General features: G+C 44.8%; 1 pseudogene; it reads left to right on the top strand.

Moving 5' to 3' along the window:
- Nucleotides 1–4,668, top strand: part of LOC104663375 — a 33,139-nt pseudogene extending 28,471 nt beyond the window's left edge.
- The last annotated feature ends 10,220 nt before the right edge of the window (nt 4,669–14,888 follow it).

Raw genomic sequence — 14,888 nt, 5'->3', positions numbered from 1 at the left:
CTTTTGGTCTGCTAGCCTAGAGGTTTCAGTTCCAAAGGGAGGAATGCTTCTACCAGGAGACACAACGATTCCATTGAGCTAGAAGTTAAGGCAAAGAAGGGAGTTCTGGTGTTGGTTGGAGTGACTGATCTGTCTACCAAGGGGAAACTGGACTACTACTCCACAATGGAGAGAAGGAAGAGTATTCTAGAATACAGGAAATCCTCTAGAGAATCTCTGAGTGTTACCATCCCTTATGACTAAGGTCAATGGAAAATGACAACAACCCAATCTAGGCAGAACTACTAATGGCCCAGATTTTACAGCAATGAAGGTTTGGGTTACCCTACCAGTAAAGAACTATGACTAGCTGAGTTGCTTGCTGAAGAATATGGAATGGATAGTGGAAGAAGGTAGTTATAAATATCAGTTATCATGTGACTAGTTACAGAAACAAGGGCTGCAATTGCCATATTTCCTCCTTATTTTGTTATGAATATATTTGTTTGTATATATCAAATACTTATGTTTTCTTCCCTCTCTTATTCCCTTATCGTGTAATATAAGGTGTATTGGCTTTAAATAATAGTATTTAAGAATTGTTAACTTTACATCATAGTATTTAAGTTACAGGATATCAAAGAAAAGAGTAAACATCAGTAAAGGACTTTACCTCTTTTGCTGGGGAAATGGTTAGTGCGCTTTCGGTTGTAGGCAGAATAGTTTTATCACGTTAGACGGAATTATGACCTTGTTATGGTCTTCATTTGACGATTAAATATGGTTTAAGGAGGTGTTATATGGGTGCCAAGTTCACAAGGCATGGATTTGTGATGGACAATTATATGTGTCAACTTGACTGGGTCTTGGGGTGCCCAGATATTTGGTCAAACATTATTCTGGGGTTTCTTTGGGGATGTTCCTGGGTGATAGGAACATAGGAACATTTAAATTGGTAGACTGAGTAAAGCAGATTGCCCTCCCTGATGTTGGTGGGCCTCACCCAATCAGTTGAAGGCCTGAATAGAACAAAAAGGATTACCCTCCCCGAAGTAAGAGTGAATTCTCCTGCCCGCCTTCAAACTAGAATATCAGCATTTTCTTCCCTTCAGACTTAAGCGGAAATATCAGCTCTTCCTGGGTCTTGAGTCTGCCAGCCTTTGAACTGGAACTACACCATTGGTACTCCTGGGTCTTCCTCCTGACAACTCACCTTGCAGATATTGGGACTTGTCAACCTACACAATCATGTGAGTTGACTCCCTACAATGAATCTTTGTCTGTCTTTCTCTCTCTCTAGCTCACTCGCTCATATATATCCTATTGATTCTGTTTCCCTGGAGAACCCTAATACAGATTTTAAAATAAATATTTGTATAAATTAAATTTACATGTTAGGTTCTAAAAAATTACTATTATTTAGAGATGGGGTCTAGTTATATTGCCCGGGCTTGAGTACAATGGCTATTCATAGGCACAATCATCGTATGCCACAAACTCAAACTCCTGGGCTCAAGCAATCCTCTTGCCTCAGCCTCCTGAGTAACTGGGACTACAGGTGTGGGCCACCATGTTGGGCTCAAAAATTAATTTTGGCCAAGCATGGTGGCTTGTGCCTCTATCCCAGCACTTTGGGAGGCTGAGGCGGTAGGATTTCTTGAGGCCAGGAGTTCAAGACTAGCTCTGGCAACATAGTGAGACCCAGTATCTACCAAAAAGAAAAATTAATTTTAAATGTTAAAAAATAATGTTTTAAATGTTCAAAAATTAATTTAAATTTTAATGCATTTAAAAATAAAACTTAAATCCATTAAGAGTGCTTTAAAATAAATTGCATTGAAACATTTTTAAAAACCCAGGTATAATCCTGAAATCTATAAATTCATCTATAGATCTATAGAACTTATAGATCTTGAAATCTATAAATTCACCTCACTCTACAATATGGATTAGAAGTACTTGAGACACGGAAAGACTAAGGCAGCTGCCTGGAGACTGGGTCCACTAAGTGGCTGAACTGAGATTTACATGGGAAAGATTAAAAATAGTAACTGTTGGCCGGGCGCGGTGGCTCAAGCCTGTAATCCCAGCACTTTGGGAGGCCGAGATGGGTGGATCACGAGGTCAGGAGATCGAGACCATCCTGGCTAACACGGTGAAACCTCGTCTCTACTAAAAATACAAAAACCTAGCCGGGCGAGGTGGCGGGCGCCTGTAGTCCCAGCTACTCCGGAGGCTGAGGCAGGAGAATGGCATAAACCCGGGAGGCGGAGCTTGCAGTGAGCTGAGATCCGGCCACTGCACTCCAGCCCGGGCGACAGAGCAAGACTCCGTCTCAAAAAAAAAAAAAAAAAAAAAAAAAAAAAAAAAAAATAGTAACTGTTTTACATGAGAAAGATGAAAATTACATGAAATAAATTATGTAAGGGACACTGGCTGATATATGCAAAATGGTCTACATATTTCAGAATAAAAACAGTATTCTTTAAAAAAACACCCAGGTGTAGTAAATATTCTCTGGTGGTTAATAAAAAGTCTAAAAATTCACAAAGTATTACTTACACTCATGTATGGACATTTTTTTTTTTCTTTTCTTTTGAGACAGAGTCTCACTCTATCACACAGGCTGGAGTGCAGTGGTACAATCTAGGCTGACTGCAACCTCTGCCTCTCAGGTTCAAGTCATTCTCCTGCCTCAGCCTCCCGAGTAGCTGGGATTACAGGCATGTACCACCGTGCCCAGCTAATTTTTGTATTTTTAGTAGGGATGGGGTTTCACCATGTTGGCCAGGTTGATCTCAAACTCCTGACCTCAGGTGATCCACTTGCCTCAGCCTCTCAAAGTGCTGGGATTACAGGCATGAGCCACCATGCCCAGCCTAGACAGACTTTTTGTTTGTTTTTGAGACAGGGTCTGGTTCTGCTGCCCAGGCTGGAGTGCAGTGGCACAATCTCGGCTCACTGCAATCTCTGCCTCCTAGGCTCAAGCAATTCTTATGCCTCAGCCTCCTGGGTAGCTGGGACTACAGGCACGCACCACCATGCTTGGCTAATTTTTGAATTTTTAGTAGAAATGGGGTTTCGCCATGTTGCCCAGGATGGTCTCAAACTCCTGGACTCAACTGATCCACCCACCTCAGCCTCACAAAGTGCTGAGATTACAGGCATAGCCACCGAGCCAAGGAATCAATTTAATTAATTCTCCTGTTACATGCTTTCTATTTTTTTTAAAAGAAAATAATTCAGAATGATTTCCATCAAAACTCAGTATTTGGCTAATTGTTAACTTCAAAATCCAGTAATACACTCACTTGCTGCCACCAGCCCGTACACCATGTCCTCCCACGGCTCTGCCGCCCCGCTCCTCCACAGGTTGCAATGGAAGAAGAGATCGCCACGCTCGTCATTGATAATGGCTCTGGCATGTGCAAAGCTGGCTTTGCTGGGGATGGATGGCCCTGGAGCTGTGTTCACCTCCATCATCAGGCACCCCCCTGCACCAGGGTGTGATGGTGGGCATGGGCCAGAAGGACTCCTACATGGGCCTTGAGGCCCAGAGCAAGCGCAACATCCTGACCCTGAAGTACCCTATCGAGCATGGCATCATCACCATCTGGGACGACAAGGAGAAGATCTGGCACCACACCTTCTACAACGAGCTGTGCATGGCCCTGGAGAAGCACCCAGTGCTGCTGAGTGAGGCCCCCCAAATCCCAAGGCCAACAGAGACAAGATGACTCAGATCATGTTTGAGACCTTCAACACCCCAGCCATGTATGTGGCCATCCAGGCTGTGTTGTCCCTCTAAGCCTCTGGGTGCATCACTGGCATTGTCATAGACTCTGGAGACAGGGTCACCCACATGGTGCCCATCTACGAGGGCCATGCCCTCCCCCCATGCCATCCTGCGTCTGGACCTGGATGGCTGGGACCTGACCAACTACCTCATGGAGATCCTCACTGAGCTTCACCATCACGGCCAAGCAGGAGACTGTGCGCAACATCAACGAGAAGCTGTGCCACATCGCCCTGGACTTCGAGCAGGAGATGGACACTGCCACATCCTCCTTCTCCCCGGAGAAGAGCTACAAGCTGCCTGACGGCCAGGTCAGGTCATCACCATCGGCAACAAGTGGTTCTGGTGTCTGCAGGCACTGTTCCAGCCTTCCTTCTTGGGCATGGAATCCTGCGGCATCCACAAGACCACCTTCAACTCCATCATGAAGTGTGACGTGGACATCCGCAAAGACCTGTACGCCAACACAGTGCTGTCTGGCAGCACCACCATGTACCCTGGCATCACCGCCCTGGCATCCAGCACCATGAAGATCAAGATCATCATGCCCCCACAGCACAAGTACTCGGTGTGGATCGGTGGTTCCATCCTGGCCTCACTGTCCACCTTCCAGCAGATGTGGATTAGCAATTAGCTATGTATGACGAGTCTGGCCCCTCCATCGTCCACTGCAAATGCCTCTAAATGGACTGCGAGCAGATGTTCAGCATTTGCTGCATGGGTTTATTCAGGAGTATAAATTTGCCCCTGGCAAATGCATAAAACTCATGCTAGCCTCACAAAACTGGAATAAGCCTTCAAAAAGAAATTTGTGGACAGGTGTGGTGGCTCATGCCTGTGATCCCAGCACTTTGGGAGGCCTAGACAGGTGGATCACAAGGTCAGAAGTTCGAGACCAGCCTGGCCAACATGGTGAAACCCCATCTCTCCTAAAAATACAAAAATTAGCCAGGCATGGTGGCATTTGCCTATAATCCCAGCTACTGGGGAGGCTGAGGCAGGAGAATCGCTTGAACCTGGGAGGCAGAGGTTGTGGTGAGCCGAGATTGCACCGCTGCACTCCAGCCTGGGCAACAGGAACAGGGTGAGACTGTCTCAAAACAAACAAACAAACAAGCAAAAAAAAAAAAACCACACACACACAAAGAAATTTGTCCTTGAAGCTTGTATCTGATATCAGCACTGGGTTGTAGACTTGTTGCTGATTTTGACTTTCTATTCAAGTTATAATCAAGTTAACTGTTCCCCTTGGTATGTGTTTAATACCCTGTACATGTCTTTGATTTCAACCTTTAGTACATGTGGCTTGGCCACTTTGTGGCTGAGGTAAGAATGTGCTTGTGGAAGACAAGTCTGTGGCTTGGTGAGTCTGCGTGGCCAGCAGTCTCCAATATGTGCAGGGTATTAATGTGTCAGGGCTGAGTGTTCTGGGATTTCTCTAGAGGCTGGCAAGGGCTCCTGAACCAGTTGTTTCTGTCCTTCTGGTCTGTCAGAGTTGGAAAGTCCAAGCCATAGGACCCAGTTTCCTTTCTTAGCTGATGTTTTCCTGCAAGAACATCGTGGGCTGTTACTTGCCTTGAGTTGGAAGTGGTTTGGATTTACACCTGTAGATATATTCATCCTTTTAATTTATGTAAGGTTTTTTTGTACATAATTCTCAATTCTTTAAAGAGATGACAACAAATTTTGGTTTTCTACTGTTATGTGAGAACATTAGGCCCCAGCAACACGTCATTGTGTAAGGAAAAATAAAAGTGCTGCCGTTACAAAAAAAAATCCAATAATAGAGAGTGGGAGAAGGAGAAATTGGGGAGTGAGAGCAAGAAAGAATGAGGGACAGAGAGAAAGAAAAAAGGAAAGAGGAAGAAGGGAGGAAGGGAAGATAAAACAATGGGGTAAATAACAACTAAGAAAATGAAATCAGTTATGTTCCTTTAAAGCAGCGCCTAATAATAGATGCTGATTCTAATAATAAAAGATATAGCTTCCATGTTACCAGAAAAAATTGTGAAAAGAGCAGATTGAATCTAATAAGTATTTAAATACTACACATATGCACAACAACAAAGTATCTTGATGAGCAGGAGCAAGGCAAAAATCAGGTTAAGTCGAATGATTCCCACAGAAGGTCACAGAAGTGCTGTATACTGCAGCCCCTCACAGCTCCTCTCTAGTAGTAGGAGCCACACACTAGATCTTGCACTGGACCAAGATGTTCAAAGAGGGAACTGTGTGAAACACCACACTGTTCAAATATAATTTCAAAATAATTTTATTTTACTTATTTTATTTTTGGGATAAAGTTTCGCTTTTGTTGCCCAGGCTAGAGTGCAATGGCGCAATCTCGGCTCCCTGCAACCTCTGGCTCCCGGGTTCAAGTGATTCTCCTGTCTCAGCTTCCTGAGTAGCTGGGATTATAGGCATGCACCACCACGTCTGGCTAATTTTGTATTTTTAGTAGAGACGGGGCTTTATCATGTTGGTCAGGCTGGTCTCGAACTCCTAACCTCGAGTGATCCACCTGCCTCAGCCTCCCAAAGTGCTGGGATTACAGGCGTGAGCCACCATGCCTGGCCTTCAAAATAATTTTAAACTGGAAAAACACAGTTGCAAATGCTAGAGATACTTTAAAAACATTTATAATTATTTTAAAAATTATAACTATTGATAACTCTCACCCCTGGAACTGAAATGCAGCACTGTAGGGTACCTGGGCACACAGGCTAGGAAACTAATGAGAGAAGACTTGTGCTTTTTTTGCCCTTGGAAACTTCTAATTTGGAGGGACATACATTTTGTTTTTGCCCTTTTTGTGCTTAATGCTGTGATGAACACCCTTGCATATGGCCCCTTATATATCTGTGTACTTCCCTGGGATTTATTGTACCCAGGAACAGAATTGTTGGGTCATACAGTAAATGCATTTACTTTTTTTTATTTTTGAGACAGAGTCTCATTCTGTTACCCAGGCTGGAGGGCAGTGGTGCGATCTTGGCTCACTGCAACCTCTGCCTCCCAGGTTCAAGCGATTCTCCTGCCTCAGCCTCCTGAGTACCTGGGATTACAGGCACGCACCACCACATCCAGCTAATTTTTGTATTTTTGGTAGGGACAGGGTTTTGCCATGATGGCCAGGCTGGTCTGGAACTCCTGAGTGACCTCAGGCTCTCCACTTGCCTCAGCCTCCCAAAGTGCTGGGATTGCAGGCGTGAGCCACCGCACCTGGCCCAGTAAATGCATATCTAATTTGACAGGGTACTTCCAGACAGCTCTTCGGAATAGCTGCCCTAGTCCACACTCCCATTAGCCATGCAGGAGGGTTTGTAGGTCCTTACACCCCCACCGCCACTTGGCATTACCCTGCTTCTTAAATTTGTCGGGCTGATAAAGTGATACCTCACTGTTATTTTAATTCCTCAGATTTGCAAAGATCTTGAACACCTCATTATATACTGCTGGCTTTTCAAATTTCTTCCTCTGCAAATGGCCTATTGTGTGCTTTGGCTAATTTTCTATTAGCATTGCTGTCTTCTTCTCCTTCTTTCTTTTTCTTTCTTCCTTCTTCTTTTGTCCTTCCCCTTCCTTCTTCCCCTTCCTCATCCTCCTCCTTCCTCCTTCCTCCTCCTCCTTCTTCCTTCTTCTTCTTTTGTTTTGTTTTTAAAAACAGGGTCTTGCCTGTCACCCAGACTGGAGTGCAGTGGCATGATCTTGGCTCACTGCAATCTCTGCCTTCTGAGTTCAAGCGCTTCTTCTGCCTCAGCCTCCTGAGTAGCTGGGACTACAGGCACATGTCACCACATTCGGCTAATTTTTTGTATTTTTAGTAGACATGGTGTTTCACCATGTCTGGTTGACCAGGCCAGTCTCGAACTCCTGACCTCAAGTGATCTGCCCACCATGACCTCCCAAAGTGGTGGGATTACAGGTGTTGAGACACCGTGCCCGTCCCCTAGAATACATTTTTGTACATGTCATGAGGAAGGGATCCAGTTTTATTGTTCTCTGTCATGAGCCAGTTTTCTCAACACCTTTAACTAAGCAACTGTCCTTTCTCCCTTGATTTGTTATACATTAGGTTTTTATTTTTATTTTTTTTGAGACGGAGTCTCGCTCTGTCGCCCAGGCTGGAGTGCAGTGGCCGGATCTCAGCTCACTGCAAGCTCCGCCTCCCGGGTTTACGCCATTCTCCTGCCTCAGCCTCCTGAGTAGCTGGGACTACAGGCGCCCGCCACCTCGCCCGGCTAGTTTTTTGTATTTTTTAGTAGAGACGGGGTTTCACCATATTAGCCAGGATGGTCTCGATCTCCTGACCTCGTGATCCGCCCGTCTCGGCCTCCCAAAGTGCTGGAATTACAGGCTTGAGCCACCGCGCCCAGCCTATACATTAGGTTTTTATATACACGTGTCTGTATCTATGCTGTTGTATTGGTCTACTTTTCTGTTTCTGTGCCAATGACACATTGTTTATATTTCTAAATTCAAAGAAACAAAGGCCGGACGGGGTGAGTCACGCCTTGTAATCCAGCACTTTGGGAGGCTGAGGCGGGCAGATCACCTGAGGTCAGGAGTTCAAGACCAGTCTGACCAACATGGAGAAACTCCATCTCTACTAAAAATACAAAATTACCTGGGCATCATGGCGCATGACTGTAATCCCAGCTATTCAGGAGGCTGAGGCAGGAGAATCACTTGAACCCGGGAGGTGGAGGTTGTGGTTAGCCGAGATCGTGCCATTGCACTCCGGCCTGGGCAACAAGAGTGAAACTCCGTTTCAAAAAAATAAATAAATAAAAATAAATTCAAAGAAGAAAGAAATAAGGCAGAAATAAAATAGAGAACAAAAGACAACAGTGAAAATCAAGCAAACCAAAGCAGATTCTTTGAAAAGACTAATAAGAGAGACAGACTTCTGGCCAGTGATCAAGAAAAAAACAGAAAATTTAAAAACCAAGATACAGGCCAGGCACGGTGGCTCACACCTGTAATCCCAGCACTTTGGGAGGCAGAGGTGGGTGGATCACCTGAGGTCGGGAGTTGGAGACCAGCCTGACCAACATGGAGAAACCCCGTCTCTACCAAAAATACAAAACTTAGCCAGGTGTGGTGGCGCATGCCTGTAATTCCAGCTACTTGGGAGGCCAAGGCAGGAGTATCGCTTGAACCCGCGAGGTGGAGGTTGCGGTGAGCCGACCTCATGCCATTGCACTCCAGCCTGGGCAACAAGAGCGAAACTCTGTCAAAAAACAAACAAACAAACAAACAAAAACCAAGATATAGAATGATAAGGGGGACAATAATAGGGAAAAAAAATATATATATAGTTTTTGAGATGGAGTTTCTCTCTTGTTGCCCAGGCTGGAGTGCAATGGTGTGATCTCAGCTCACCGCAACCTCCACCTCCAGGGTTCAAGCGATTCTCCTGCCTCAGCCTCCCAGAGTAGCTGGGATTACAGGCATGTGCCACCACACCTGGCTAATTTTGTATTTGTTTTAGTAGAGATGGGCTTTCTCCATGTTGGTCAGGCTGGTCTCGAACTCCCCACCTCAGGTGATCTGCTCGCCTTGGCCTCCCAAAGTGCCGGGATTACAGGCGTGAGCCACTGAGCCTGACCAGAAAAATAGAATTTTTAAAAGTGAAGAATTATGAATGACATGCCAATGAATTTAGAAACCTAGATGAAAATAAATGATACATTCTTAGAAAAATACACCATGCTAAAAATGGCACAAATAGAAAGGTCTTGAATAGTCCAGTAAGTATTAAATAAATAAAAATGGTAATCAAAGAACTGTTCTCTCTCAAAACCCCAGTGGGTTTTGTAGGTGAGCTGTAGCAAACTTTTAAGGTATAGTTAATTCCAATCATATGCATAATAAATAACAAAAGTAAAACCTATTTTTTTTTTGAGGTTAGTGTAACCTAAATTATAAAACTGGATAGGAGAACCCAAGAAAAGAAAATCCTAGGGCCACTTATAAAACAAAAATCTCCCCTCAAGAGTTAGCTAACAGACACTAATAGTGCATTCAAAAATACAGATTATGACCCAGTGGAGTTTACTCCAGGAATATAAGAATGTTATGGTTCAGGCTATGTGCTGTGGCTCACACCAGTAATCCTAGCACTTTAGGAGGCCAGTGCAGGAGTTCACATGAAGCCAGGAGTTCAAGATCAGCCTGGGCAACCTAGCAAAACCCCCATCTCTACAAAAACAAAAATAAAAAATTAGCCAGGTGAGGTGGCAGGCACCTGGAGTCCTAGCTGCTCTAGCCTGGGTGACAGAGCAAGACCTTGTCTCTTTAAAAATAAAAAAAGAGAACGTTATGGTTCAATATCAATAGTATACTAATGTGGCCAGCTGCAGTGGCTCATGTTTATAATCCCAACAATTTGGAAGGCTGAGGTAGGATGATTGCTGGAGCCCAGGAGTTTGAGACTAGCCTGGGCAACATAGTGAGACGTTCTACTAAAAATACAAAATTAGCCGGGTGTGGTGGCACATGCCTGTAATCCTAGCTACTCGGGAGGCTGAGGCAGGAGAATCGTTCAAACCCAGGAGACGGAGGTTGCGGTGAGCCGAGATTGTGCCATTGCACTCCAGCCTGGGCAACAAGAGCGAAACTTCATCTCAAAAAAAAAAAAAAAAAAAAAATATATATATATATATATACACACATTTATATATATATGCTGGGTGCGGTGGCTCTCGCCTGTAATCTCAGCTACTTGGGAGGCTGAGGCAGGAAGATCCCTTGAGCTCAGGAGTCCGAGGCTGCAGTGAGCCATGATCATGTCACTGCACTCCAGCCTGAGCGACAGAGTGAGACCCTGCCTAAAAATGAAACAAACAAAAAAACCCCAAAAAACAAAAACAAACAAACAAACAAAAAACAAGGCCGGGAACGGTGGTTCACGCCTGTAATCTCAGCACTTCGGAAGACTGAGGCAGGCGGGTCACCTGAGGTGAGGAGTTCAAGACCAGCCTGGCCAACATGGTGAAACCCCATCTCTAGTAAAAATACAAAAATCAGCCAGGCGTGATAGTTTACACCCATAGTCCCAGCTATTTGGGAGGCTGAGGCAGGAGAATCGCTTGATCCCGGGAGGCAGAGGGTGCAGTGAACTGAGATTGTGCCATTGCACTCCAGCCTGGGCGACAAGAGCAAAGACTCGGTCTCAAACAAACAAACAAAAAGAAACAAACTATCTGTTGCTGATGGTGGGTGAAAACAGAGTTTTGGGGAATTGGGATGTCCTAAGATAGAGAAACAGTGTCGGTCAGGTCAATCCCAAAGAAGCCTGAACTGGATTCACAGAGGGGATGATGGTGGATTCAGAAGTCTGGGATGAACAGGGGTGACATATGTTCACTAATGTGGTGTGGGTCCTGATCATGATGGCAGACCCATCTGCTCTTAGAAATAAAACTTTCTTACCAGGAGGATAGGGCTGTTGTATAAACTGTGGGTTGGCATTAAGACACCCAGTTTGAGGAGGACATTGATGATAGGCTCATTTCCCTCTTCTGCCAGTATGGAAAGTGGACACTAGGGCTAGAAGATGGCAACAGGTGCTGTGTGATTTTGATTTTAACGGGAGCATCCTAAGTAGCTGCCCTCCCTTGTTAAAGTCAGCTGTCCACAAGTTGGCTTCAGGAAGGCTTCAACCCATAAAGACAGTTACTGTGGGTCACACCAGGGTGACACAAATGGCATGCGGAGATCCGGTGATACTCCAGCTGGCCTGCAGCACATTACTACGTTTAGTTTGCAAGGAACATGTCTACCTGATATGTCAGTAGACGTACAAGTTTAGGCAGGAAGGCACATACCTCAGTGAAGCATCCTATGGTAACAGAAAGCCATTTCAAAAGATAAGAACTAACTAACTAACATGATGTCAACTAAAACTGCAGCCCACAGCAGATCTGGCGAGGCAACCTGAGTGCAGAGACAAGGCAGAATACGTGACCTCAGTGTTGAGGGGAAATGTCCATTTGCTCATCAGTGGAGATAGGGACACTAGCATTGGGGGACAAAAGGAGGAAGAGTGTGGCTAGGGGTGATCCAAGCAGACTCAATATAACCCCCATGATTCTTTTCTAGTCTAAGGATGGCTGGGGTTAAATCAAACACATTTTTTCAACAGCCAGATTTTTGTTTGTGTTGAAGCTACAGAGGCAATTTCCAAGACATGGTTCAACATGGGGCTGTACTTCTAAGGTATGAAGGTTTGGTCTTTTGCTCTTGTAGGGACATGAGTTCAGTCCCCTGCTTTCTCCACTGGCTTTTGAGTTTTACTGTGAAATGGGCTAATGAACCGAGGGCCCCATCTGAATCCTTTAGGAATGTTGGGAAGCAATCCCGACAAAACCTTGGAGAAATGACCAACTTCTGAAGGAGCCTTCAAAATCCTTCACCTCAGAAAACTTTCTGTTGAAATGATTTACTTGATTATAATAATCTTTTGGGTACTCAGGTGATTTAAGTTTGTACCTGTTGGTTTTGGATCAATCAGATTTATTAGGTTCGGTTTCTTGATCATGCTCAGTATTTATTTTTCCTTTGAATCTCAGGTGCAGAAGGTGGAGGAAGCTAAATACTCTACTGGTCATGTTACATTATTATCTTTGATCAGTAAAATGCGTATCTTTTTATTTACTTATTCATGTATTTACCTTCATTCCTCACTCCTGTTTCCAACACCCTCCCCCTCATAGGCAGATATTCCAATGTGATTGTCATTCTCTTTGATTCTATGTGTTCTGATAAATGCAAATGTTATCGGGTTTGAAATCTCTTTGTGTTGCTTTCAAACTTTTAAATGTATTCAACATAGAAAAAAGTTCTGAAAACTTCCATGTACAGTTTAAAGACATATAAGAAAACACCCATCTACCCACCAGCTGGCTTAAGAACTAGAACATTATAGAGTTTGAGAAGCCAACTGTGGATCCCTCATCTCCTTCCCCCGCCCAGAAGAAACCACTACCTTGACCTTTATGTTCTCATTTCCTCAATTTTTGCAAAAAAAAAAAATTTTTTTCTTTCAATTTTTGAGACAGAGTTTCACTTTTGTTGCCCATGCTGGAGTGCAATGACACGATCTCAGCTCACTGCAAAACCCACCTCCTGGGTTCAAGTGATTCTCCTGCCTCAGCCTCCTGAGCAGCTGACATTACAGGCACATGCCACCATGTCCGGCTAATTTTTGTATTTTTAGTAGATACAGGATTTCTCCATGTTGCCCAGGCTGGTCTGGAACTCCTGACCTCAGGTGATCCGCCCGCCTCGGCCTCCCAAAGTGCAGGGATTATAGGCATGAGTCACTGTGCCTGGCCTGCTTTTGAGAAAATTTCACCTCCCATGTATGTATCACTGAACAAGGTATTGTTTTGTTTTGAAAACCGAATGGCAAGCATGCACCTGGCTGGTTATGGAAGGAGCAGTATTGGTACAATTAGGTGAAGAGTCCTAGGAGAGGATAAGCTGAAGAGAATTTCTCAGTCATAGCGAGTGTGGCTTCAGTTTCCCTAAGAGTTTACAAGAGCTGCTTCTGGGGAAGTCAGAGGGTAAGGTTCTAAATGAGGCCAGGAAAATACACCCATGCCTCAGCATAGTCAGGGCACCGGCAGGACTGTTGTGCGGACCAGAAATTAGTTACCATATGGTCTGGTTACCATATGGCTTGATGGGGAGTGGGCCACTCTAACTCTTTACTTCCAAACTCTGTGACCAGCCCCCATCCTTAATAGTAGATCACAGCAGGTAACTTCTGTGGGGTGAAATGCACGTCCACACCTGCTCCAGGCAGCTGCAATGCTGGTGGGAGGGTGTGCAGGAGCCGCAGCAGCACGTACTCAAAACCAGCCGAGTACAGATCGTCTGAGCCAGGCTCACCTGGGCATTCTGGCCTCAAGGTTAACAGAGTGTAGGTGTGGCTGTTTCCTCCTCAGTGGAGTAGACTCTAAAGGATGAATGCCATGGGGAGTGGGTGACTAGGCCAAGGGAACAGACACTTTCTGCTTGTTTTTTTCTCCTCCCCCCTTTCTTTTTTCTTTTTTTTTTTTTTGACAGGGTCTCACTCTGTCACCCAGGCTGGAGTGCAGTGATGCAATCTCGGCCCACTGCAGTCTCAGACTCCTGGGCTCAAGCGATCCTCCCACCTCAGCCCCTCTGGTAGCTGAGACCACAGGCATGCACCACCACATTTGGCTAATTTTGTATTTTTTGTAGAGATGAGAACTCACTATGTTGCTCAGGCTGGAACTGAACTCCTAGGCTCAAGCGATCTGCCCACCTCGGCCTCTCGAAGTGCTGGGATTACAGGTGTGAGCCACTGTGCCTGGCAATTCCACCGCTTTCTTGTTGTATTTATTCCCTGTCATCCATGCTCCCATTCCTCCCCACTCCCTGACATAGGCATTTTTCAAAAGTGTTTAACTTACATCCGTTTGTGTGCATTTCTGTAAGGTGTGTATTTGGTGTATATGTGCATATATTTGTAACTTGTGAGTAGTATTGTTATACGGTTCATTCTTTTTCACTCAGTGCTATGTGTTGAAGATCATCGTGTTGCCCTGTGTACATCTAACTCACTGGTGTAAAGGTTAAGAGGTCCTCTGTGGAATGCACCCATCACTATTTCCCTGTGTATGCCCCTGGTGATGGACACCCAGCATGCTTTCGACTTCCCACTGTTGCAAACCACACCATAATGAACATTCTTCTACATGACCCTTTATGGACCTGTGTGAGAATTTATTTGAAGGGCCCATGGGGATAGTGTCACATTCATCTCTGGGATGGCTGCCAAAGTCCCCACTCCCAATGCAAGAGGGTCCCTGTGCCCCCATATCCCCACTAAAGGACTTGGCATGATCCAGCTTTTTAACATTTTGTCTGTTTGTGAAATCTAAAGTAAAATCTCACTGTAGTTTTATTTTAGACTTTTCTGTTAATACATTTGAACATCTTTTATTAGGCCTGTTAGCTTTCTGGGTTTTCCACTTCAGGAAATTGCTTGTTCACATCCTTTGTAGACCTGTTTGCAACTGGACACCCTGTCACTTTTTTTCCTCTCTATATGTGCTCCACTGATAATCCTAATTCT

Source organism: Rhinopithecus roxellana, chromosome 7, assembly GCF_007565055.1.
Source record: "Rhinopithecus roxellana isolate Shanxi Qingling chromosome 7, ASM756505v1, whole genome shotgun sequence".
Taxonomy (NCBI): Eukaryota; Metazoa; Chordata; class Mammalia; order Primates; family Cercopithecidae; genus Rhinopithecus; species Rhinopithecus roxellana.
Note: the sequence above shows the minus strand (reverse complement) of the source record. Positions and strands in the feature narration are given on the sequence as shown.